This window comes from Lepisosteus oculatus, unplaced genomic scaffold (assembly GCF_040954835.1).
Source record: "Lepisosteus oculatus isolate fLepOcu1 unplaced genomic scaffold, fLepOcu1.hap2 HAP2_SCAFFOLD_90, whole genome shotgun sequence".
In the NCBI taxonomy this organism is placed as follows: domain Eukaryota; kingdom Metazoa; phylum Chordata; class Actinopteri; order Semionotiformes; family Lepisosteidae; genus Lepisosteus; species Lepisosteus oculatus.
The window spans coordinates 458,555-480,109 of NW_027168428.1; the positions used below are offsets into that span (position 1 = coordinate 458,555).

The 21,555-nt window shown below is 56.7% G+C and overlaps 16 non-coding genes across 16 annotated transcripts; 8 read left to right on the forward strand and 8 right to left on the reverse strand.

The window, feature by feature from the left end:
* Positions 1-77: 77 nt before the first annotated feature.
* On the forward strand, positions 78-196 carry LOC138236515 (5S ribosomal RNA). Its single transcript, XR_011188687.1, has one exon. It is a non-coding gene; the product is annotated as a 5S ribosomal RNA (ribosomal RNA).
* Positions 197-832: 636 nt separating this feature from the next.
* LOC138236538 (U1 spliceosomal RNA) lies at positions 833-996 on the reverse strand. Its single transcript, XR_011188709.1, has one exon. It is a non-coding gene; the product is annotated as a U1 spliceosomal RNA (small nuclear RNA).
* Positions 997-2,803: 1,807 nt separating this feature from the next.
* Positions 2,804-2,922, forward strand: LOC138236516 (5S ribosomal RNA). Its single transcript, XR_011188688.1, has one exon. It is a non-coding gene; the product is annotated as a 5S ribosomal RNA (ribosomal RNA).
* Positions 2,923-3,558: 636 nt separating this feature from the next.
* LOC138236539 (U1 spliceosomal RNA) lies at positions 3,559-3,722 on the reverse strand. Its single transcript, XR_011188710.1, has one exon. It is a non-coding gene; the product is annotated as a U1 spliceosomal RNA (small nuclear RNA).
* Positions 3,723-5,529: 1,807 nt separating this feature from the next.
* On the forward strand, positions 5,530-5,648 carry LOC138236519 (5S ribosomal RNA). The gene has a single exon (XR_011188691.1). It is a non-coding gene; the product is annotated as a 5S ribosomal RNA (ribosomal RNA).
* A 635-nt stretch (positions 5,649-6,283) lies between these two features.
* LOC138236540 (U1 spliceosomal RNA) lies at positions 6,284-6,447 on the reverse strand. Its single transcript, XR_011188711.1, has one exon. It is a non-coding gene; the product is annotated as a U1 spliceosomal RNA (small nuclear RNA).
* Positions 6,448-8,253: 1,806 nt separating this feature from the next.
* Positions 8,254-8,372, forward strand: LOC138236528 (5S ribosomal RNA). The gene has a single exon (XR_011188700.1). It is a non-coding gene; the product is annotated as a 5S ribosomal RNA (ribosomal RNA).
* A 636-nt stretch (positions 8,373-9,008) lies between these two features.
* LOC138236542 (U1 spliceosomal RNA) lies at positions 9,009-9,172 on the reverse strand. Its single transcript, XR_011188713.1, has one exon. It is a non-coding gene; the product is annotated as a U1 spliceosomal RNA (small nuclear RNA).
* A 1,807-nt stretch (positions 9,173-10,979) lies between these two features.
* Positions 10,980-11,098, forward strand: LOC138236517 (5S ribosomal RNA). The gene has a single exon (XR_011188689.1). It is a non-coding gene; the product is annotated as a 5S ribosomal RNA (ribosomal RNA).
* Positions 11,099-11,734: 636 nt separating this feature from the next.
* LOC138236543 (U1 spliceosomal RNA) lies at positions 11,735-11,898 on the reverse strand. The gene has a single exon (XR_011188714.1). It is a non-coding gene; the product is annotated as a U1 spliceosomal RNA (small nuclear RNA).
* A 1,807-nt stretch (positions 11,899-13,705) lies between these two features.
* Positions 13,706-13,824, forward strand: LOC138236530 (5S ribosomal RNA). Its single transcript, XR_011188702.1, has one exon. It is a non-coding gene; the product is annotated as a 5S ribosomal RNA (ribosomal RNA).
* Positions 13,825-14,459: 635 nt separating this feature from the next.
* Positions 14,460-14,623, reverse strand: LOC138236545 (U1 spliceosomal RNA). Its single transcript, XR_011188716.1, has one exon. It is a non-coding gene; the product is annotated as a U1 spliceosomal RNA (small nuclear RNA).
* Positions 14,624-16,430: 1,807 nt separating this feature from the next.
* LOC138236529 (5S ribosomal RNA) lies at positions 16,431-16,549 on the forward strand. Its single transcript, XR_011188701.1, has one exon. It is a non-coding gene; the product is annotated as a 5S ribosomal RNA (ribosomal RNA).
* A 636-nt stretch (positions 16,550-17,185) lies between these two features.
* LOC138236544 (U1 spliceosomal RNA) lies at positions 17,186-17,349 on the reverse strand. The gene has a single exon (XR_011188715.1). It is a non-coding gene; the product is annotated as a U1 spliceosomal RNA (small nuclear RNA).
* Positions 17,350-19,156: 1,807 nt separating this feature from the next.
* Positions 19,157-19,275, forward strand: LOC138236493 (5S ribosomal RNA). Its single transcript, XR_011188667.1, has one exon. It is a non-coding gene; the product is annotated as a 5S ribosomal RNA (ribosomal RNA).
* Positions 19,276-19,911: 636 nt separating this feature from the next.
* Positions 19,912-20,081, reverse strand: LOC138236466 (U1 spliceosomal RNA). The gene has a single exon (XR_011188642.1). It is a non-coding gene; the product is annotated as a U1 spliceosomal RNA (small nuclear RNA).
* Between the last annotated feature and the right edge of the window lie 1,474 nt (positions 20,082-21,555).

The following is a 21,555-nucleotide window of genomic DNA, read 5'->3' on the forward strand; positions in this document are numbered from 1 at the left end:
TCCTTCAGTCCCGCTCGGGGGGCACGGAACCCCCGCCACACACAGCTTCAAGTAGCGAGTCAGGCGCCGGGGCTTTCGCTTATGGCCACACCACCCTGAACACGCCCGATCTCGTCTGATCTCGGAAGCTAAGCAGCGTCGGGCCTGGTTAGTACTTGGATGGGAGACTGCCTGGGAATACCAGGTGCTGTAAGCTTTTGCTCTCCCGGCCAGCAGGGGTCGCCGTTGGTGCCGTAGGCTTTGGGAGGAAAACCTGCAGGATGGAAAGGTGATCTATAGCCTCATCTCTAGAGATGTTTTGTTGCTGTGGCATGTGTGTGACCCATATTCCAAAAAAAAAACCCGTCTGTAAAACGAATATCGAAGCTGCCTCTAAATCTGCAAATGAAGATGAGTCGATAAACCACTCGTTTTTCGTATAACTAGACATATATTCATTTGTTACCGATTTCATTCATTGAGCACGGATACAATAGAGGTACAGCCATTCACTGTTTGACATGTCTGCACTGGTACAGAACCGAGCAATCAGAAAACGGGTGAAACTGTCTTTAGACTCAGCATACAGTACCGAGGCCCCCCATGACCAAATAAAGGCTAACCTCGATAATCAGCCTAAAGAACGCAGACTACAGCAAAACGACTGACTTTGAAAAGGGAATGAACGTCCGGAAGGAGTAGTGGAACTAGCTTGAGATGCTTCTCCGGACCCCTAACTAAAAGCCAGCGAGAACCAGCAGCGGCGTCCACTCCTGTCGAACCGGGATCCTTCCGCAGCCACGCAGCTCGTGGTGTCCTAACCTTCCTGTATCTGATTTTGGACCAAGCACATCAGGGGAGAGCGCGAACGCAGTCCCCCACTACCAGAAATTATGCAGTCGAGATTCCCACATTTGGGGAATTCGCAGGGGTCAGCACAGCCGGAGTGCAATGGCCGAGCCTCGCCCTGGGTGAACCTCCTTCTTGATCAAGGTATCTCCCCTGCCAGGTAAGTATGAGTTAAACAGGCCCCTGCAAGCGGCCCGCACCCACAGCACAAATCGCGGAGCCTAGGCCACCTCCTCGCCCCGCACGCCACCGCCTCCTGCTGGGCCCACTCTTTCACACACTCACACGCCACACTAACACTCAAAAGTGTGGGCAAAACGAGAAAACGAGCGCGCCGTTTCCTACACATCTGCAGTCGCCGTTGCGCATTCGCAGCATGTCCCGGGATGCAATTCAGCCTCATTTGCATAACTCCAGACCGGCAGATCGCCACGCAAGCTCGCGACGTGCGCCTGCCACACACCGAACAAACCTTTTCAGCAATTTCCAAAAAACGGGCCTGCTCGCCTGCCCACAAGGCTCCGTCTCTTACCTGCTCTCCAGAGCCTGCTGCCTTCTGTGCTTTTCTCTCGGCACCGCTGCAGCGCACACAACTCCTGCAGCGGGAGGGGGGGAGAAAGTTCCCGCGCTCCGCCGCAGGGAAGGCTCGCTCCGTGCGCACACGTCCTTTCGATGCCAGTCCAACAAGTGCTCCGCATTAGCTGCGTCGGGGCTCCGGCGTGTCGCACCTCACCTCACCTCGCACTGCCCCCTCCTTGAATGTCTGCCGCTGGGCATGCCCCGCTCTCCTCCGCCTTATCTTATCGCGTGTGAGCACCGACAATGGCCACAATGCCGGGGAATGGCACCTGTAAAGTGTTAATTGGGGCACAGGAACAGCCCGTCTCGTCTCGGGGGGGCCGGCTTCAGAGACAATACAGCAAACACAGCGGGGCGGGGGAAGAAGACGACACCACACATGCGGGTACATTCAGCTCCGGCGGGAACGAGACATTTGTCGGTCTTTTCAAGTGCCGAGAGCCGAGCAATCCTTCACTTGTATCGTTTCTCCCCGGTGACTAGATCTGGCCCTGCGACTCTCGACTGGGCTCACCCCCGGGGCAGCCCAGCAGGTGTGAGCCTGGCCGGCACCCGGATGGGAGATTCCACCCCGGAAAAGCTCCGGTTGCTGCTGCTCCTGCAAGAGGTGTGACTGGGACCAGTAGGGAGCGCTCACCCTGCGGGCTGTGTGGCTCTCTTACGCCCCAGCCTCCTGATGGCGACACTCTGCTGCACAAACAGGCGCCGTCCTTCGGGGGAGGCGTCAAACCGAGGTCCCGACCCTCCTTGGCCATTAGGAAACCCCAGGGCGTCTCTCAAAAAGAGACGCCGGGGGTGTCCCTCTGGTGTTAGTGCTCCCCTTTACCCATCAGTCGGGGTCTCCTCCTAATCCCCGTCTCACCTGTAACAATCAATGACGAGGCCCCCCTGTCCGTGAGATTTAGTACTCGCGCAAGAGACCGGGGGCAAAGCGCGAACGCGGTCCCCCGCCCCCCACAAAGTGCGCGCTCCGGGTTCCCTCTCGGGGCCCTGCAACACAGCGGAAGGGCAGCGAGAAGGAGCCTCTTGCTCTGATGCCGCAAGGCCACAAGAGGGCGGAGGCGCCGCGCGCCCGGCCGACGTGTTGGACCGGTGCGCTTTACGTGCTGAAATAAACACGCGAAAGCCCCGAAATGTTTCCAGAGTGCTGTGCACTGGAGGTTTTTGTCTGGTGAAGACTTGCCTGGTGCTCCTCCGTGCAGATTGTTTGTCCTCCTCCAGTGCGGGACGAGTCAACACAAGGTAGCGCATTCGCCAACATCCAGGCATGCAATGCGATTTGGAAAGCAGCTCCTTTCCAAAGAGTTGCACACGAACGATCCTTCAGTCCCGCTCGGGGGGCACGGAACCCCCGCCACACACAGCTTCAAGTAGCGAGTCAGGCGCCGGGGCTTTCGCTTATGGCCACACCACCCTGAACACGCCCGATCTCGTCTGATCTCGGAAGCTAAGCAGCGTCGGGCCTGGTTAGTACTTGGATGGGAGACTGCCTGGGAATACCAGGTGCTGTAAGCTTTTGCTCTCCCGGCCAGCAGGGGTCGCCGTTGGTGCCGTAGGCTTTGGGAGGAAAACCTGCAGGATGGAAAGGTGATCTATAGCCTCATCTCTAGAGATGTTTTGTTGCTGTGGCATGTGTGTGACCCATATTCCAAAAAAAAAAACCGTCTGTAAAACGAATATCGAAGCTGCCTCTAAATCTGCAAATGAAGATGAGTCGATAAACCACTCGTTTTTCGTATAACTAGACATATATTCATTTGTTACCGATTTCATTCATTGAGCACGGATACAATAGAGGTACAGCCATTCACTGTTTGACATGTCTGCACTGGTACAGAACCGAGCAATCAGAAAACGGGTGAAACTGTCTTTAGACTCAGCATACAGTACCGAGGCCCCCCATGACCAAATAAAGGCTAACCTCGATAATCAGCCTAAAGAACGCAGACTACAGCAAAACGACTGACTTTGAAAAGGGAATGAACGTCCGGAAGGAGTAGTGGAACTAGCTTGAGATGCTTCTCCGGACCCCTAACTAAAAGCCAGCGAGAACCAGCAGCGGCGTCCACTCCTGTCGAACCGGGATCCTTCCGCAGCCACGCAGCTCGTGGTGTCCTAACCTTCCTGTATCTGATTTTGGACCAAGCACATCAGGGGAGAGCGCGAACGCAGTCCCCCACTACCAGAAATTATGCAGTCGAGATTCCCACATTTGGGGAATTCGCAGGGGTCAGCACAGCCGGAGTGCAATGGCCGAGCCTCGCCCTGGGTGAACCTCCTTCTTGATCAAGGTATCTCCCCTGCCAGGTAAGTATGAGTTAAACAGGCCCCTGCAAGCGGCCCGCACCCACAGCACAAATCGCGGAGCCTAGGCCACCTCCTCGCCCCGCACGCCACCGCCTCCTGCTGGGCCCACTCTTTCACACACTCACACGCCACACTAACACTCAAAAGTGTGGGCAAAACGAGAAAACGAGCGCGCCGTTTCCTACACATCTGCAGTCGCCGTTGCGCATTCGCAGCATGTCCCGGGATGCAATTCAGCCTCATTTGCATAACTCCAGACCGGCAGATCGCCACGCAAGCTCGCGACGTGCGCCTGCCACACACCGAACAAACCTTTTCAGCAATTTCCAAAAAACGGGCCTGCTCGCCTGCCCACAAGGCTCCGTCTCTTACCTGCTCTCCAGAGCCTGCTGCCTTCTGTGCTTTTCTCTCGGCACCGCTGCAGCGCACACAACTCCTGCAGCGGGAGGGGGGGAGAAAGTTCCCGCGCTCCGCCGCAGGGAAGGCTCGCTCCGTGCGCACACGTCCTTTCGATGCCAGTCCAACAAGTGCTCCGCATTAGCTGCGTCGGGGCTCCGGCGTGTCGCACCTCACCTCACCTCGCACTGCCCCCTCCTTGAATGTCTGCCGCTGGGCATGCCCCGCTCTCCTCCGCCTTATCTTATCGCGTGTGAGCACCGACAATGGCCACAATGCCGGGGAATGGCACCTGTAAAGTGTTAATTGGGGCACAGGAACAGCCCGTCTCGTCTCGGGGGGGCCGGCTTCAGAGACAATACAGCAAACACAGCGGGGCGGGGGAAGAAGACGACACCACACATGCGGGTACATTCAGCTCCGGCGGGAACGAGACATTTGTCGGTCTTTTCAAGTGCCGAGAGCCGAGCAATCCTTCACTTGTATCGTTTCTCCCCGGTGACTAGATCTGGCCCTGCGACTCTCGACTGGGCTCACCCCCGGGGCAGCCCAGCAGGTGTGAGCCTGGCCGGCACCCGGATGGGAGATTCCACCCCGGAAAAGCTCCGGTTGCTGCTGCTCCTGCAAGAGGTGTGACTGGGACCAGTAGGGAGCGCTCACCCTGCGGGCTGTGTGGCTCTCTTACGCCCCAGCCTCCTGATGGCGACACTCTGCTGCACAAACAGGCGCCGTCCTTCGGGGGAGGCGTCAAACCGAGGTCCCGACCCTCCTTGGCCATTAGGAAACCCCAGGGCGTCTCTCAAAAAGAGACGCCGGGGGTGTCCCTCTGGTGTTAGTGCTCCCCTTTACCCATCAGTCGGGGTCTCCTCCTAATCCCCGTCTCACCTGTAACAATCAATGACGAGGCCCCCCTGTCCGTGAGATTTAGTACTCGCGCAAGAGACCGGGGGCAGAGCGCGAACGCGGTCCCCCGCCCCCCACAAAGTGCGCGCTCCGGGTTCCCTCTCGGGGCCCTGCAACACAGCGGAAGGGCAGCGAGAAGGAGCCTCTTGCTCTGATGCCGCAAGGCCACAAGAGGGCGGAGGCGCCGCGCGCCCGGCCGACGTGTTGGACCGGTGCGCTTTACGTGCTGAAATAAACACGCGAAAGCCCCGAAATGTTTCCAGAGTGCTGTGCACTGGAGGTTTTTGTCTGGTGAAGACTTGCCTGGTGCTCCTCCGTGCAGATTGTTTGTCCTCCTCCAGTGCGGGACGAGTCAACACAAGGGAGCGCATTCGCCAATATCCAGGCACGCAATGCGATTTGGAAAGCAGCTCCTTTCCAAAGAGTTGCACACGAACGATCCTTCAGTCCCGCTCGGGGGGCACGGAACCCCCGCCACACACAGCTTCAAGTAGCGAGTCAGGCGCCGGGGCTTTCGCTTACGGCCACACCACCCTGAACACGCCCGATCTCGTCTGATCTCGGAAGCTAAGCAGCGTTGGGCCTGGTTAGTACTTGGATGGGAGACTGCCTGGGAATACCAGGTGCTGTAAGCTTTTGCTCTCCCGGCCAGCAGGGGTCGCCGTTGGTGCCGTAGGCTTTGGGAGGAAAACCTGCAGGATGGAAAGGTGATCTATAGCCTCATCTCTAGAGATGTTTTGTTGCTGTGGCATGTGTGTGACCCATATTCCAAAAAAAAAACCCGTCTGTAAAACGAATATCGAAGCTGCCTCTAAATCTGCAAATGAAGATGAGTCGATAAACCACTCGTTTTTCGTATAACTAGACATATATTCATTTGTTACCGATTTCATTCATTGAGCATGGATACAGTAGAGGTACAGCCATTCACTGTTTGACATGTCTGCACTGTTACAGAACCGAGCAATCAGAAAACGGGTGAAACTGTCTTTAGACTCAGCATACAGTACCGAGGCCCCCCATGACCAAATAAAGGCTAACCTCGATAATCAGCCTAAAGAACGCAGACTACAGCAAAACGACTGACTTTGAAAAGGGAATGAACGTCCGGAAGGAGTAGTGGAACTAGCTTGAGATGCTTCTCCGGACCCCTAACTAAAAGCCAGCGAGAACCAGCAGCGGCGTCCACTCCTGTCGAACCGGGATCCTTCCGCAGCCACGCAGCTCGTGGTGTCCTAACCCTCCCTATCTGATTTTGGACCAAGCACATCAGGGGAGAGCGCGAACGCAGTCCCCCACTACCAGAAATTATGCAGTCGAGATTCCCACATTTGGGGAATTCGCAGGGGTCAGCACAGCCGGAGTGCAATGGCCGAGCCTCGCCCTGGGTGAACCTCCTTCTTGATCAAGGTATCTCCCCTGCCAGGTAAGTATGAGTTAAACAGGCCCCTGCAAGCGGCCCGCACCCACAGCACAAATCGCGCAGCCTAGGCCCCCTCCTCGCCCCGCACGCCACCGCCTCCTGCTGGGCCCACTCTTTCACACACTCACACGCCACACTAACACTCAAAAGTGTGGGCAAAACGAGAAAACGAGCGCGCCGTTTCCTACACATCTGCAGTCGCCGTTGCGCATTCGCAGCATGTCCCGGGATGCAATTCAGCCTCATTTGCATAACTCCAGACCGGCAGATCGCCACGCAAGTTCGCGACGTGCGCCTGCCACACACTGAACAAACCTTTTCAGCAATTTCCAAAAAAAGGGCCTGCTCGCCTGCCAAAAGGCTCCGTCTCTTACCTGCTCTCCAGAGCCTGCTGCCTTCTGTGCTTTTCTCTCGGCACCGCTGCAGTGCACACAACTCCTGCAGCGGGAGGGGGGGAGAAAGTTCCCACGCTCCGCCGCAGGGAAGGCTCGCTCCGTGCGCACACGTCCTTTCGATGCCAGTCCAACAAGTGCTCCGCATTAGCTGCGTCGGGGCTCCGGCGTGTCGCACCTCACCTCACCTCGCCCTACCCCCTCCTTGAATGTCTGCCGCTGGGCATGCCCCGCTCTCCTCCGCCTTATCTTATCGCGTGTGAGCACCGACAATGGCCACAATGCCGGGGAATGGCACCTGTAAAGTGTTAATTGGGGCACAGGAACAGCCCGTCTCGTCTCGGGGGGGCCGGCTTCAGAGACAATACAGCAAACACAGCGGGGCGGGGGAAGAAGACGACACCACACATGCGGGTACATTCAGCTCCGGCGGGAACGAGACATTTGTCGGTCTTTTCAAGTGCCGAGAGCCGAGCAATCCTTCACTTGTATCGTTTCTCCCCGGTGACTAGATCTGGCCCTGCGACTCTCGACTGGGCTCACCCCCGGGGCAGCCCAGCAGGTGTGAGCCTGGCCGGCACCCGGATAGGAGATTCCACCCCGGAAAAGCTCCGGTTGCTGCTGCTCCTGCAAGAGGTGTGACTGGGACCAGTAGGGAGCGCTCACCCTGCGGGCTGTGTGGCTCTCTTACGCCCCAGCCTCCTGATGGCGACACTCTGCTGCACAAACAGGCGCCGTCCTTCGGGGGAGGCGTCAAACCGAGGTCCCGACCCTCCTTGGCCATTAGGAAACCCCAGGGCGTCTCTCAAAAAGAGACGCCGTGGGTGTCCCTCTGGTGTTAGTGCTCCCCTTTACCCATCAGTCGGGGTCTCCTCCTAATCCCCGTCTCACCTGTAACAATCAATGACGAGGCCCCCCTGTCCGTGAGATTTAGTACTCGCGCAAGAGACCGAGGGCAGAGCGCGAATGCGGTCCCCCGCCCCCCACAAAGTGCGCGCTCCGGGTTCCCTCTCGGGGCCCTGCAACACAGCGGAAGGGCAGCGAGAAGGAGCCTCTTGCTCTGACGCCGCAAGGCCACAAGAGGGCGGAGGCGCCGCGCGCCCGGCCGACGTGTTGGACCGGTGCGCTTTACGTGCTGAAATAAACACGCGAAAGCCCCGAAATGTTTCCAGAGTGCTGTGCACTGGAGGTTTTTGTCTGGTGAAGACTTGCCTGGTGCTCCTCCGTGCAGATTGTTTGTCCTCCTCCAGTGCGGGACGAGTCAACACAAGGGAGCGCATTCGCCAACATCCAGGCACGCAATGCGATTTGGAAAGCAGCTCCTTTCCAAAGAGTTGCACACGAACGATCCTTCAGTCCCGCTCGGGGGGCACGGAACCCCCGCCACACACAGCTTCAAGTAGCGAGTCAGGCGCCGGGGCTTTTGCTTTCAGCCACACCACCCTGAACACGCCCGATCTTGTCTGATCTCGGAAGCTAAGCAGCGTCGGGCCTGGTTAGTACTTGGATGGGAGACTGCCTGGGAATACCAGGTGCTGTAAGCTTTTGCTCTCCCGGCCAGCAGGGGTCGCCGTTGGTGCCGTAGGCTTTGGGAGGAAAACCTGCAGGATGGAAAGGTGATCTATAGCCTCATCTCTAGAGATGTTTTGTTGCTGTGGCATGTGTGTGACCCATATTCCAAAAAAAAAACCCGTCTGTAAAACGAATATCGAAGCTGCCTCTAAATCTGCAAATGAAGATGAGTCGATAAACCACTCGTTTTTCGTATAACTAGACATATATTCATTTGTTACCGATTTCATTCATTGAGCACGGATACAATAGAGGTACAGCCATTCACTGTTTGACATGTCTGCACTGGTACAGAACCGAGCAATCAGAAAACGGGTGAAACTGTCTTTAGACTCAGCATACAGTACCGAGGCCCCCCATGACCAAATAAAGGCTAACCTCGATAATCAGCCTAAAGAACGCAGACTACAGCAAAACGACTGACTTTGAAAAGGGAATGAACGTCCGGAAGGAGTAGTGGAACTAGCTTGAGATGCTTCTCCGGACCCCTAACTAAAAGCCAGCGAGAACCAGCAGCGGCGTCCACTCCTGTCGAACCGGGATCCTTCCGCAGCCACGCAGCTCGTGGTGTCCTAACCTTCCTGTATCTGATTTTGGACCAAGCACATCAGGGGAGAGCGCGAACGCAGTCCCCCACTACCAGAAATTATGCAGTCGAGATTCCCACATTTGGGGAATTCGCAGGGGTCAGCACAGCCGGAGTGCAATGGCCGAGCCTCGCCCTGGGTGAACCTCCTTCTTGATCAAGGTATCTCCCCTGCCAGGTAAGTATGAGTTAAACAGGCTCCTGCAAGCGGCCCGGACCCACAGCACAAATCGCGCAGCCTAGGCCACCTCCTCGCCCCGCACGCCACCGCCTCCTGCTGGGCCCACTCTTTCACACACTCACACGCCACACTAACACTCAAAAGTGTGGGCAAAACGAGAAAACGAGCGCGCCGTTTCCTACACATCTGCAGTCGCCGTTGCGCATTCGCAGCATGTCCCGGGATGCAATTCGGCCTCATTTGCATAACTCCAGACCGGCAGATCGCCACGCAAGCTCGCGACGTGCGCCTGCCACACACCGAACAAACCTTTTCAGCAATTTCCAAAAAACGGGCCTGCTCGCCTGCCCACAAGGCTCCGTCTCTTACCTGTTCTCCAGAGCCTGCTGCCTTCTGTGCTTTTCTCTCGGCACCGCTGCAGTGCACACAACTCCTGCAGCGGGAGGGGGGGAGAAAGTTCCCGCTCTCCGCCGCAGGGAAGGCTCGCTCCGTGCGCACACGTCCTTTCGATGCCAGTCCAACAAGTGCTCCGCATTAGCTGCGTCGGGGCTCCGGCGTGTCGCACCTCACCTCACCTCGCACTGCCCCCTCCTTGAATGTCTGCCGCTGGGCATGCCCCGCTCTCCTCCGCCTTATCTTATCGCGTGTGAGCACCGACAATGGCCACAATGCCGGGGAATGGCACCTGTAAAGTGTTAATTGGGGCACAGGAACAGCCCGTCTCGTCTCGGGGGGGCCGGCTTCAGAGACAATACAGCAAACACAGCGGGGCGGGGGAAGAAGACGACACCACACATGCGGGTACATTCAGCTCCGGCGGGAACGAGACATTTGTCGGTCTTTTCAAGTGCCGAGAGCCGAGCAATCCTTCACTTGTATCGTTTCTCCCCGGTGACTAGATCTGGCCCTGCGACTCTCGACTGGGCTCACCCCCGGGGCAGCCCAGCAGGTGTGAGCCTGGCCGGCACCCGGATGGGAGATTCCACCCCGGAAAAGCTCCGGTTGCTGCTGCTCCTGCAAGAGGTGTGACTGGGACCAGTAGGGAGTGCTCACCCTGCGGGCTGTGTGGCTCTCTTACGCCCCAGCCTCCTGATGGCGACACTCTGCTGCACAAACAGGCGCCGTCCTTCGGGGGAGGCGTCAAACCGAGGTCCCGACCCTCCTTGGCCATTAGGAAACCCCAGGGCGTCTCTCAAAAAGAGACGCCGGGGGTGTCCCTCTGGTGTTAGTGCTCCCCTTTACCCATCAGTCGGGGTCTCCTCCTAATCCCCGTCTCACCTGTAACAATCAATGACGAGGCCCCCCTGTCCGTGAGATTTAGTACTCGCGCAAGAGACCGGGGGCAGAGCGCGAACGCGGTCCCCCGCCCCCCACAAAGTGCGCGCTCCGGGTTCCCTCTCGGGGCCCTGCAACACAGCGGAAGGGCAGCGAGAAGGAGCCTCTTGCTCTGACGCCGCAAGGCCACAAGAGGGCGGAGGCGCCGCGCGCCCGGCCGACGTGTTGGACCGGTGCGCTTTACGTGCTGAAATAAACACGCGAAAGCCCCGAAATGTTTCCAGAGTGCTGTGCACTGGAGGTTTTTGTCTGGTGAAGACTTGCCTGGTGCTCCTCCGTGCAGATTGTTTGTCCTCCTCCAGTGCGGGACGAGCCAACACAAGGTAGCGCATTCGCCAACATCCAGGCATGCAATGCGATTTGGAAAGCAGCTCCTTTCCAAAGAGTTGCACACGAACGATCCTTCAGTCCCGCTCGGGGGGCACGGAACCCCCGCCACACACAGCTTCAAGTAGCGAGTCAGGCGCCGGGGCTTTCGCTTATGGCCACACCACCCTGAACACGCCCGATCTCGTCTGATCTCGGAAGCTAAGCAGCGTCGGGCCTGGTTAGTACTTGGATGGGAGACTGCCTGGGAATACCAGGTGCTGTAAGCTTTTGCTCTCCCGGCCAGCAGGGGTCGCCGTTGGTGCCGTAGGCTTTGGGAGGAAAACCTGCAGGATGGAAAGGTGATCTATAGCCTCATCTCTAGAGATGTTTTGTTGCTGTGGCATGTGTGTGACCCATATTCCAAAAAAAAAACCCGTCTGTAAAACGAATATCGAAGCTGCCTCTAAATCTGCAAATGAAGATGAGTCGATAAACCACTCGTTTTTCGTATAACTAGACATATATTCATTTGTTACCTATTTCATTCATTGAGCACGGATACAATAGAGGTACAGCCATTCACTGTTTGACATGTCTGCACTGGTACAGAACCGAGCAATCAGAAAACGGGTGAAACTGTCTTTAGACTCAGCATACAGTACCGAGGCCCCCCATGACCAAATAAAGGCTAACCTCGATAATCAGCCTAAAGAACGCAGACTACAGCAAAACGACTGACTTTGAAAAGGGAATGAACGTCCGGAAGGAGTAGTGGAACTAGCTTGAGATGCTTCTCCGGACCCCTAACTAAAAGCCAGCGAGAACCAGCAGCGGCGTCCACTCCTGTCGAACCGGGATCCTTCCGCAGCCACGCAGCTCGTGGTGTCCTAACCTTCCTGTATCTGATTTTGGACCAAGCACATCAGGGGAGAGCGCGAACGCAGTCCCCCACTACCAGAAATTATGCAGTCGAGATTCCCACATTTGGGGAATTCGCAGGGGTCAGCACAGCCGGAGTGCAATGGCCGAGCCTCGCCCTGGGTGAACCTCCTTCTTGATCAAGGTATCTCCCCTGCCAGGTAAGTATGAGTTAAACAGGCCCCTGCAAGCGGCCCGCACCCACAGCACAAATCGCGGAGCCTAGGCCACCTCCTCGCCCCGCACGCCACCGCCTCCTGCTGGGCCCACTCTTTCACACACTCACACGCCACACTAACACTCAAAAGTGTGGGCAAAACGAGAAAACGAGCGCGCCGTTTCCTACACATCTGCAGTCGCCGTTGCGCATTCGCAGCATGTCCCGGGATGCAATTCAGCCTCATTTGCATAACTCCAGACCGGCAGATCGCCACGCAAGCTCGCGACGTGCGCCTGCCACACACCGAACAAACCTTTTCAGCAATTTCCAAGAAACGGGCCTGCTCGCCTGCCCACAAGGCTCCGTCTCTTACCTGCTCTCCAGAGCCTGCTGCCTTCTGTGCTTTTCTCTCGGCACCGCTGCAGCGCACACAACTCCTGCAGCGGGAGGGGGGGAGAAAGTTCCCGCGCTCCGCCGCAGGGAAGGCTCGCTCCGTGCGCACACGTCCTTTCGATGCCAGTCCAACAAGTGCTCCGCATTAGCTGCGTCGGGGCTCCGGCGTGTCGCACCTCACCTCACCTCGCACTGCCCCCTCCTTGAATGTCTGCCGCTGGGCATGCCCCGCTCTCCTCCGCCTTATCTTATCGCGTGTGAGCACCGACAATGGCCACAATGCCGGGGAATGGCACCTGTAAAGTGTTAATTGGGGCACAGGAACAGCCCGTCTCGTCTCGGGGGGGCCGGCTTCAGAGACAATACAGCAAACACAGCGGGGCGGGGGAAGAAGACGACACCACACATGCGGGTACATTCAGCTCCGGCGGGAACGAGACATTTGTCGGTCTTTTCAAGTGCCGAGAGCCGAGCAATCCTTCACTTGTATCGTTTCTCCCCGGTGACTAGATCTGGCCCTGCGACTCTCGACTGGGCTCACCCCCGGGGCAGCCCAGCAGGTGTGAGCCTGGCCGGCACCCGGATGGGAGATTCCACCCCGGAAAAGCTCCGGTTGCTGCTGCTCCTGCAAGAGGTGTGACTGGGACCAGTAGGGAGCGCTCACCCTGCGGGCTGTGTGGCTCTCTTACGCCCCAGCCTCCTGATGGCGACACTCTGCTGCACAAACAGGCGCCGTCCTTCGGGGGAGGCGTCAAACCGAGGTCCCGACCCTCCTTGGCCATTAGGAAACCCCAGGGCGTCTCTCAAAAAGAGACGCCGGGGGTGTCCCTCTGGTGTTAGTGCTCCCCTTTACCCATCAGTCGGGGTCTCCTCCTAATCCCCGTCTCACCTGTAACAATCAATGACGAGGCCCCCCTGTCCGTGAGATTTAGTACTCGCGCAAGAGACCGGGGGCAGAGCGCGAACGCGGTCCCCCGCCCCCCACAAAGTGCGCGCTCCGGGTTCCCTCTCGGGGCCCTGCAACACAGCGGAAGGGCAGCGAGAAGGAGCCTCTTGCTCTGATGCCGCAAGGCCACAAGAGGGCGGAGGCGCCGCGCGCCCGGCCGACGTGTTGGACCGGTGCGCTTTACGTGCTGAAATAAACACGCGAAAGCCCCGAAATGTTTCCAGAGTGCTGTGCACTGGAGGTTTTTGTCTGGTGAAGACTTGCCTGGTGCTCCTCCGTGCAGATTGTTTGTCCTCCTCAAGTGCGGGACGAGTCAACACAAGGTAGCGCATTCGCCAATATCCAGGCACGCAATGCGATTTGGAAAGCAGCTCCTTTCCAAAGAGTTGCACACGAACGATCCTTCAGTCCCGCTCGGGGGGCACGGAACCCCCGCCACACACAGCTTCAAGTAGCGAGTCAGGCGCCGGGGCTTTCGCTTACGGCCACACCACCCTGAACACGCCCGATCTCGTCTGATCTCGGAAGCTAAGCAGCGTTGGGCCTGGTTAGTACTTGGATGGGAGACTGCCTGGGAATACCAGGTGCTGTAAGCTTTTGCTCTCCCGGCCAGCAGGGGTCGCCGTTGGTGCCGTAGGCTTTGGGAGGAAAACCTGCAGGATGGAAAGGTGATCTATAGCCTCATCTCTAGAGATGTTTTGTTGCTGTGGCATGTGTGTGACCCATATTCCAAAAAAAAAACCCGTCTGTAAAACGAATATCGAAGCTGCCTCTAAATCTGCAAATGAAGATGAGTCGATAAACCACTCGTTTTTCGTATAACTAGACATATATTCATTTGTTACCGATTTCATTCATTGAGCATGGATACAGTAGAGGTACAGCCATTCACTGTTTGACATGTCTGCACTGTTACAGAACCGAGCAATCAGAAAACGGGTGAAACTGTCTTTAGACTCAGCATACAGTACCGAGGCCCCCCATGACCAAATAAAGGCTAACCTCGATAATCAGCCTAAAGAACGCAGACTACAGCAAAACGACTGACTTTGAAAAGGGAATGAACGTCCGGAAGGAGTAGTGGAACTAGCTTGAGATGCTTCTCCGGACCCCTAACTAAAAGCCAGCGAGAACCAGCAGCGGCGTCCACTCCTGTCGAACCGGGATCCTTCCGCAGCCACGCAGCTCGTGGTGTCCTAACCCTCCCTATCTGATTTTGGACCAAGCACATCAGGGGAGAGCGCAAACGCAGTCCCCCACTACCAGAAATTATGCAGTCGAGATTCCCACATTTGGGGAATTCGCAGGGGTCAGCACAGCCGGAGTGCAATGGCCGAGCCTCGCCCTGGGTGAACCTCCTTCTTGATCAAGGTATCTCCCCTGCCAGGTAAGTATGAGTTAAACAGGCCCCTGCAAGCGGTCCGCACCCACAGCACAAATCGCGCAACCTAGGCCACCTCCTCGCCCCGCACGCCACCGCCTCCTGCTGGGCCCACTCTTTCACACACTCACACGCCACACTAACACTCAAAAGTGTGGGCAAAACGAGAAAACGAGCGCGCCGTTTCCTACACATCTGCAGTCGCCGTTGCGCATTCGCAGCATGTCCCGGGATGCAATTCAGCCTCATTTGCATAACTCCAGACCGGCAGATCGCCACGCAAGTTCGCGACGTGCGCCTGCCACACACCGAACAAACCTTTTCAGCAATTTCCAAAAAAAGGGCCTGCTCGCCTGCCCACAAGGCTCCGTCTCTTACCTGCTCTCCAGAGCCTGCTGCCTTCTGTGCTTTTCTCTCGGCACCGCTGCAGTGCACACAACTCCTGCAGCGGGAGGGGGGGAGAAAGTTCCCACGCTCCGCCGCAGGGAAGGCTCGCTCCGTGCGCACACGTCCTTTCGATGCCAGTCCAACAAGTGCTCCGCATTAGCTGCGTCGGGGCTCCGGCGTGTCGCACCTCACCTCACCTCGCCCTACCCCCTCCTTGAATGTCTGCCGCTGGGCATGCCCCGCTCTCCTCCGCCTTATCTTATCGCGTGTGAGCACCGACAATGGCCACAATGCCGGGGAATGGCACCTGTAAAGTGTTAATTGGGGCACAGGAACAGCCCGTCTCGTCTCGGGGGGGCCGGCTTCAGAGACAATACAGCAAACACAGCGGGGCGGGGGAAGAAGACGACACCACACATGCGGGTACATTCAGCTCCGGCGGGAACGAGACATTTGTCGGTCTTTTCAAGTGCCGAGAGCCGAGCAATCCTTCACTTGTATCGTTTCTCCCCGGTGACTAGATCTGGCCCTGCGACTCTCGACTGGGCTCACCCCCGGGGCAGCCCAGCAGGTGTGAGCCTGGCCGGCACCCGGATAGGAGATTCCACCCCGGAAAAGCTCCGGTTGCTGCTGCTCCTGCAAGAGGTGTGACTGGGACCAGTAGGGAGCGCTCACCCTGCGGGCTGTGTGGCTCTCTTACGCCCCAGCCTCCTGATGGCGACACTCTGCTGCACAAACAGGCGCCGTCCTTCGGGGGAGGCGTCAAACCGAGGTCCCGACCCTCCTTGGCCATTAGGAAACCCCAGGGCGTCTCTCAAAAAGAGACGCCGTGGGTGTCCCTCTGGTGTTAGTGCTCCCCTTTACCCATCAGTCGGGGTCTCCTCCTAATCCCCGTCTCACCTGTAACAATCAATGACGAGGCCCCCCTGTCCGTGAGATTTAGTACTCGCGCAAGAGACCGAGGGCAGAGCGCGAACGCGGTCCCCCGCCCCCCACAAAGTGCGCGCTCCGGGTTCCCTCTCGGGGCCCTGCAACACAGCGGAAGGGCAGCGAGAAGGAGCCTCTTGCTCTGACGCCGCAAGGCCACAAGAGGGCGGAGGCGCCGCGCGCCCGGCCGACGTGTTGGACCGGTGCGCTTTACGTGCTGAAATAAACACGCGAAAGCCCCGAAATGTTTCCAGAGTGCTGTGCACTGGAGGTTTTTGTCTGGTGAAGACTTGCCTGGTGCTCCTCCGTGCAGATTGTTTGTCCTCCTCCAGTGCGGGACGAGTCAACACAAGGGAGCGCATTCGCCAACATCCAGGCACGCAATGCGATTTGGAAAGCAGCTCCTTTCCAAAGAGTTGCACACGAACGATCCTTCAGTCCCGCTCGGGGGGCACGGAACCCCCGCCACACACAGCTTCAAGTAGCGAGTCAGGCGCCGGGGCTTTCGCTTTCAGCCACACCACCCTGAACACGCCCGATCTTGTCTGATCTCGGAAGCTAAGCAGCGTCGGGCCTGGTTAGTACTTGGATGGGAGACTGCCTGGGAATACCAGGTGCTGTAAGCTTTTGCTCTCCCGGCCAGCAGGGGTCGCCGTTGGTGCCGTAGGCTTTGGGAGGAAAACCTGCAGGATGGAAAGGTGATCTATAGCCTCATCTCTAGAGATGTTTTGTTGCTGTGGCATGAGTGTGACCCATATTCCAAAAAAAAAACCCGTCTGTAAAACGAATATCGAAGCTGCCTCTAAATCTGCAAATGAAGATGAGTCGATAAACCACTCGTTTTTCGTATAACTAGACATATATTCATTTGTTACCGATTTCATTCATTGAGCACGGATACAATAGAGGTACAGCCATTCACTGTTTGACATGTCTGCACTGGTACAGAACCGAGCAATCAGAAAACGGGTGAAACTGTCTTTAGACTCAGCATACAGTACCGAGGCCCCCCATGACCAAATAAAGGCTAACCTCGATAATCAGCCTAAAGAACGCAGACTACAGCAAAACGACTGACTTTGAAAAGGGAATGAACGTCCGGAAGGAGTAGTGGAACTAGCTTGAGATGCTTCTCCGGACCCCTAACTAAAAGCCAGCGAGAACCAGCAGCGGCGTCCACTCCTGTCGAACCGGGATCCTTCCGCAGCCACGCAGCTCGTGGTGTCCTAACCTTCCTGTATCTGATTTTGGACCAAGCACATCAGGGGAGAGCGCGAACGCAGTCCCCCACTACCAGAAATTATGCAGTCGAGATTCCCACATTTGGGGAATTCGCAGGGGTCAGCACAGCCGGAGTGCAATGGCCGAGCCTCGCCCTGGGTGAACCTCCTTCTTGATCAAGGTATCTCCCCTGCCAGGTAAGTATGAGTTAAACAGGCCCCTGCAAGCGGCCCGCACCCACAGCACAAATCGCGCAGCCTAGGCCACCTCCTCGCCCCGCACGCCACCGCCTCCTGCTGGGCCCACTCTTTCACACACTCACACGCCACACTAACACTCAAAAGTGTGGGCAAAACGAGAAAACGAGCGCGCCGTTTCCTACACATCTGCAGTCGCCGTTGCGCATTCGCAGCATGTCCCGGGATGCAATTCGGCCTCATTTGCATAACTCCAGACCGGCAGATCGCCACGCAAGCTCGCGACGTGCGCCTGCCACACACCGAACAAACCTTTTCAGCAATTTCCAAAAAACGGGCCTGCTCGCCTGCCCACAAGGCTCCGTCTCTTACCTGCTCTCCAGAGCCTGCTGCCTTCTGTGCTTTTCTCTCGGCACCGCTGCAGTGCACACAACTCCTGCAGCGGGAGGGGGGGAGAAAGTTCCCGCGCTCCGCCGCAGGGAAGGCTCGCTCCGTGCGCACACGTCCTTTCGATGCCAGTCCAACAAGTGCTCCGCATTAGCTGCGTCGGGGCTCCGGCGTGTCGCACCTCACCTCACCTCGCACTGCCCCCTCCTTGAATGTCTGCCGCTGGGCATGCCCCGCTCTCCTCCGCCTTATCTTATCGCGTGTGAGCACCGACAATGGCCACAATGCCGGGGAATGGCACCTGTAAAGTGTTAATTGGGGCACAGGAACAGCCCGTCTCGTCTCGGGGGGGCCGGCTTCAGAGACAATACAGCAAACACAGCGGGGCGGGGGAAGAAGACGACACCACACATGCGGGTACATTCAGCTCCGGTGGGAACGAGACATTTGTCGGTCTTTTCAAGTGCCGAGAGCCGAGCAATCCTTCACTTGTATCGTTTCTCCCCGGTGACTAGATCTGGCCCTGCGACTCTCGACTGGGCTCACCCCCGGGGCAGCCCAGCAGGTGTGAGCCTGGCCGGCACCCGGATGGGAGATTCCACCCCGGAAAAGCTCCGGTTGCTGCTGCTCCTGCAAGAGGTGTGACTGGGACCAGTAGGGAGCGCTCACCCTGCGGGCTGTGTGGCTCTCTTACGCCCCAGCCTCCTGATGGCGACACTCTGCTGCACAAACAGGCGCCGTCCTTCGGGGGAGGCGTCAAACCGAGGTCCCGACCCTCCTTGGCCATTAGGAAACCCCAGGGCGTCTCTCAAAAAGAGACGCCGTGGGTGTCCCTCTGGTGTTAGTGCTCCCCTTTACCCATCAGTCGGGGTCTCCTCCTAATCCCCGTCTCACCTGTAACAATCAATGACGAGGCCCCCCTGTCCGTGAGATTTAGTACTCGCGCAAGAGACCGGGGGCAGAGCGCGAACGCGGTCCCCCGCCCCCCACAAAGTGCGCGCTCCGGGTTCCCTCTCGGGGCCCTGCAACACAGCGGAAGGGCAGCGAGAAGGAGCCTCTTGCTCTGACGCCGCAAGGCCACAAGAGGGCGGAGGCGCCGTGCGCCCGGCCGACGTGTTGGACCGGTGCGCTTTACGTGCTGAAATAAACACGCGAAAGCCCCGAAATGTTTCCAGAGTGCTGTGCACTGGAGGTTTTTGTCTGGTGAAGACTTGCCTGGTGCTCCTCCGTGCAGATTGTTTGTCCTCCTCCAGTGCGGGACGAGCCAACACAAGGGAGCGCATTCGCCAACATCCAGGCACGCAATGCGATTTGGAAAGCAGCTCCTTTCCAAAGAGTGGCACACGAACGATCCTTCAGTCCCGCTCGGGGAGCACGGAACCCCCGCCACACACAGCTTCAAGTAGCGAGTCAGGCGCCGGGGCTTTTGCTTACGGCCACACCACCCTGAACACGCCCGATCTCGTCTGATCTCGGAAGCTAAGCAGCGTCGGGCCTGGTTAGTACTTGGATGGGAGACTGCCTGGGAATACCAGGTGCTGTAAGCTTTTGCTCTCCCGGCCAGCAGGGGTCGCCGTTGGTGCCGTAGGCTTTGGGAGGAAAACCTGCAGGATGGAAAGGTGATCTATAGCCTCATCTCTAGAGATGTTTTGTTGCTGTGGCATGTGTGTGACCCATATTCCAAAAAAAAAACCCGTCTGTAAAACGAATATCGAAGCTGCCTCTAAATCTGCAAATGAAGATGAGTCGATAAACCACTCGTTTTTCGTATAACTAGACATATATTCATTTGTTACCGATTTCATTCATTGAGCACGGATACAATAGAGGTACAGCCATTCACTGTTTGACATGTCTGCACTGGTACAGAACCGAGCAATCAGAAAACGGGTGAAACTGTCTTTAGACTCAGCATACAGTACCGAGGCCCCCCATGACCAAATAAAGGCTAACCTCGATAATCAGCCTAAAGAACGCAGACTACAGCAAAACGACTGACTTTGAAAAGGGAATGAACGTCCGGAAGGAGTAGTGGAACTAGCTTGAGATGCTTCTCCGGACCCCTAACTAAAAGCCAGCGAGAACCAGCAGCGGCGTCCACTCCTGTCGAACCAGGATCCTTCCGCAGCCACGCAGCTCGTGGTGTCCTAACCTTCCTGTATCTGATTTTGGACCAAGCACATCAGGGGAGAGCGCGAACGCAGTCCCCCACTACCAGAAATTATGCAGTCGAGATTCCCACATTTGGGGAATTCGCAGGGGTCAGCACAGCCGGAGTGCAATGGCCGAGCCTCGCCCTGGGTGAACCGATTTCGATTTTTAAGAACTTTATTTTCTTTTCACAAAAAAATACAGGACATCACAAATCAGAAAGCTTTACATTCATATACATACTTAAAACAGTATATATGATCACATCTCATTACATTTTGACATGGTAACAGTTACATAGCAACAATTTTCTTTTTTTCTGGTGCAAATCACATTCTTTACTTAAACTTGATAATGTTTTTCACAGTTTCTTGAGATATTGACCTATGCTCTCTATTTCCCACAGATTTTCTGCTTCCTCCCTCCCTTCTCTCCACAGATCTCTGAGGTAATAGTTCTCTCGGGTGATGAACAGGGCCAGGCTACCTGCTGCCTTGACTGGGATCTCGATGCCTTTGAACAGCCCCATGTTCCTCACTCTCCACAGGGCAACTTTCCCACTGTTCACCACGGCCCAGATCCTGTCAAACACGTCAGGAGGAAGTTTGACAGGAGAGATGCCGTATATGACGAAAGCAGCGGTCAGGGTAAATTGGGGCGAGAGAGCCAGCAACCAATCTTCAAACTGTGCCCAGAAGGCCTTAGCAAAAAAGCAGGACCACAGGAGATGGGATACAGTCTCCTCCTCGCCGCAGCCCACCCTAACGCAGCGAGGGCTGGGGGTGAGGCCCCTACGGTACAAGAAAGTTCGTACCGGTAAGCACTGGTGGACGACACTCCAGGCTAAATCTCTGTGAATGTTGCACAGAAACTTAGAGGATGTGTGTTTCCACACCTTCCTTGTTTGGGCTGATGTTAAAATGCCCACATGGGTCTGCCTATTGTTCTGGGGTGCAACGAAATCTTCCAGTTTTTGGACGCTGACATCTCGGAGGGGAATATGGCCAATTGGGTGAGATCTTAGAAAACTTTTAACTGTCCCATAAATTGCAGGGCATGTGTCAGAGAGTGGGACGTCCAGCTTGGGTCTGACACCCCACACTCTGAACACCTCCCTACCTACCCAGAGCCTGGAAAAATAAGTCCAGGTACGCGCTGCAGGTGCTGTTGCAAAGCCTCTCAGCACAGAGGCCAGGAAAATGCACAGCAGCTTCGTAGCAATATCTGGGACAGACTTCCCCCCTGAGGGTAGCGGCCTGTACATTATTTCCCTTCTGAGTCTTTCCTGCTTCCCACCCCATAGAAATTGAAACATCAATCTCCTCAGCACCGCCGCAACACGGTGTGGGATTGGGAAGGTAGAAGCCAGAAAAATCAAGACAGGCAAGAGCTCGGCTTTGATGACCAGCACCTTCCCTGTCATGGTGAGGTCTCGGTCCTTCCATTGCATCAGTTTTTTGTTTAAGATTGGCAATTTGTTCTGCCAATTTACTGTTCCCATCTCTTCTCCAAAATACACCCCCAGGACCTTAATTCTCTTCTCTTGCAGCCTGAGATCATGTCCTTCTTTTGGCTCCCTCCAGTTCTGATAAAAAATCTCACTCTTAGATTTGTTAATTTTTGCGGAGGAAGCCAAAGAGAAACGATCACAGCACTGCAGAGCTCTGCTAATTGAG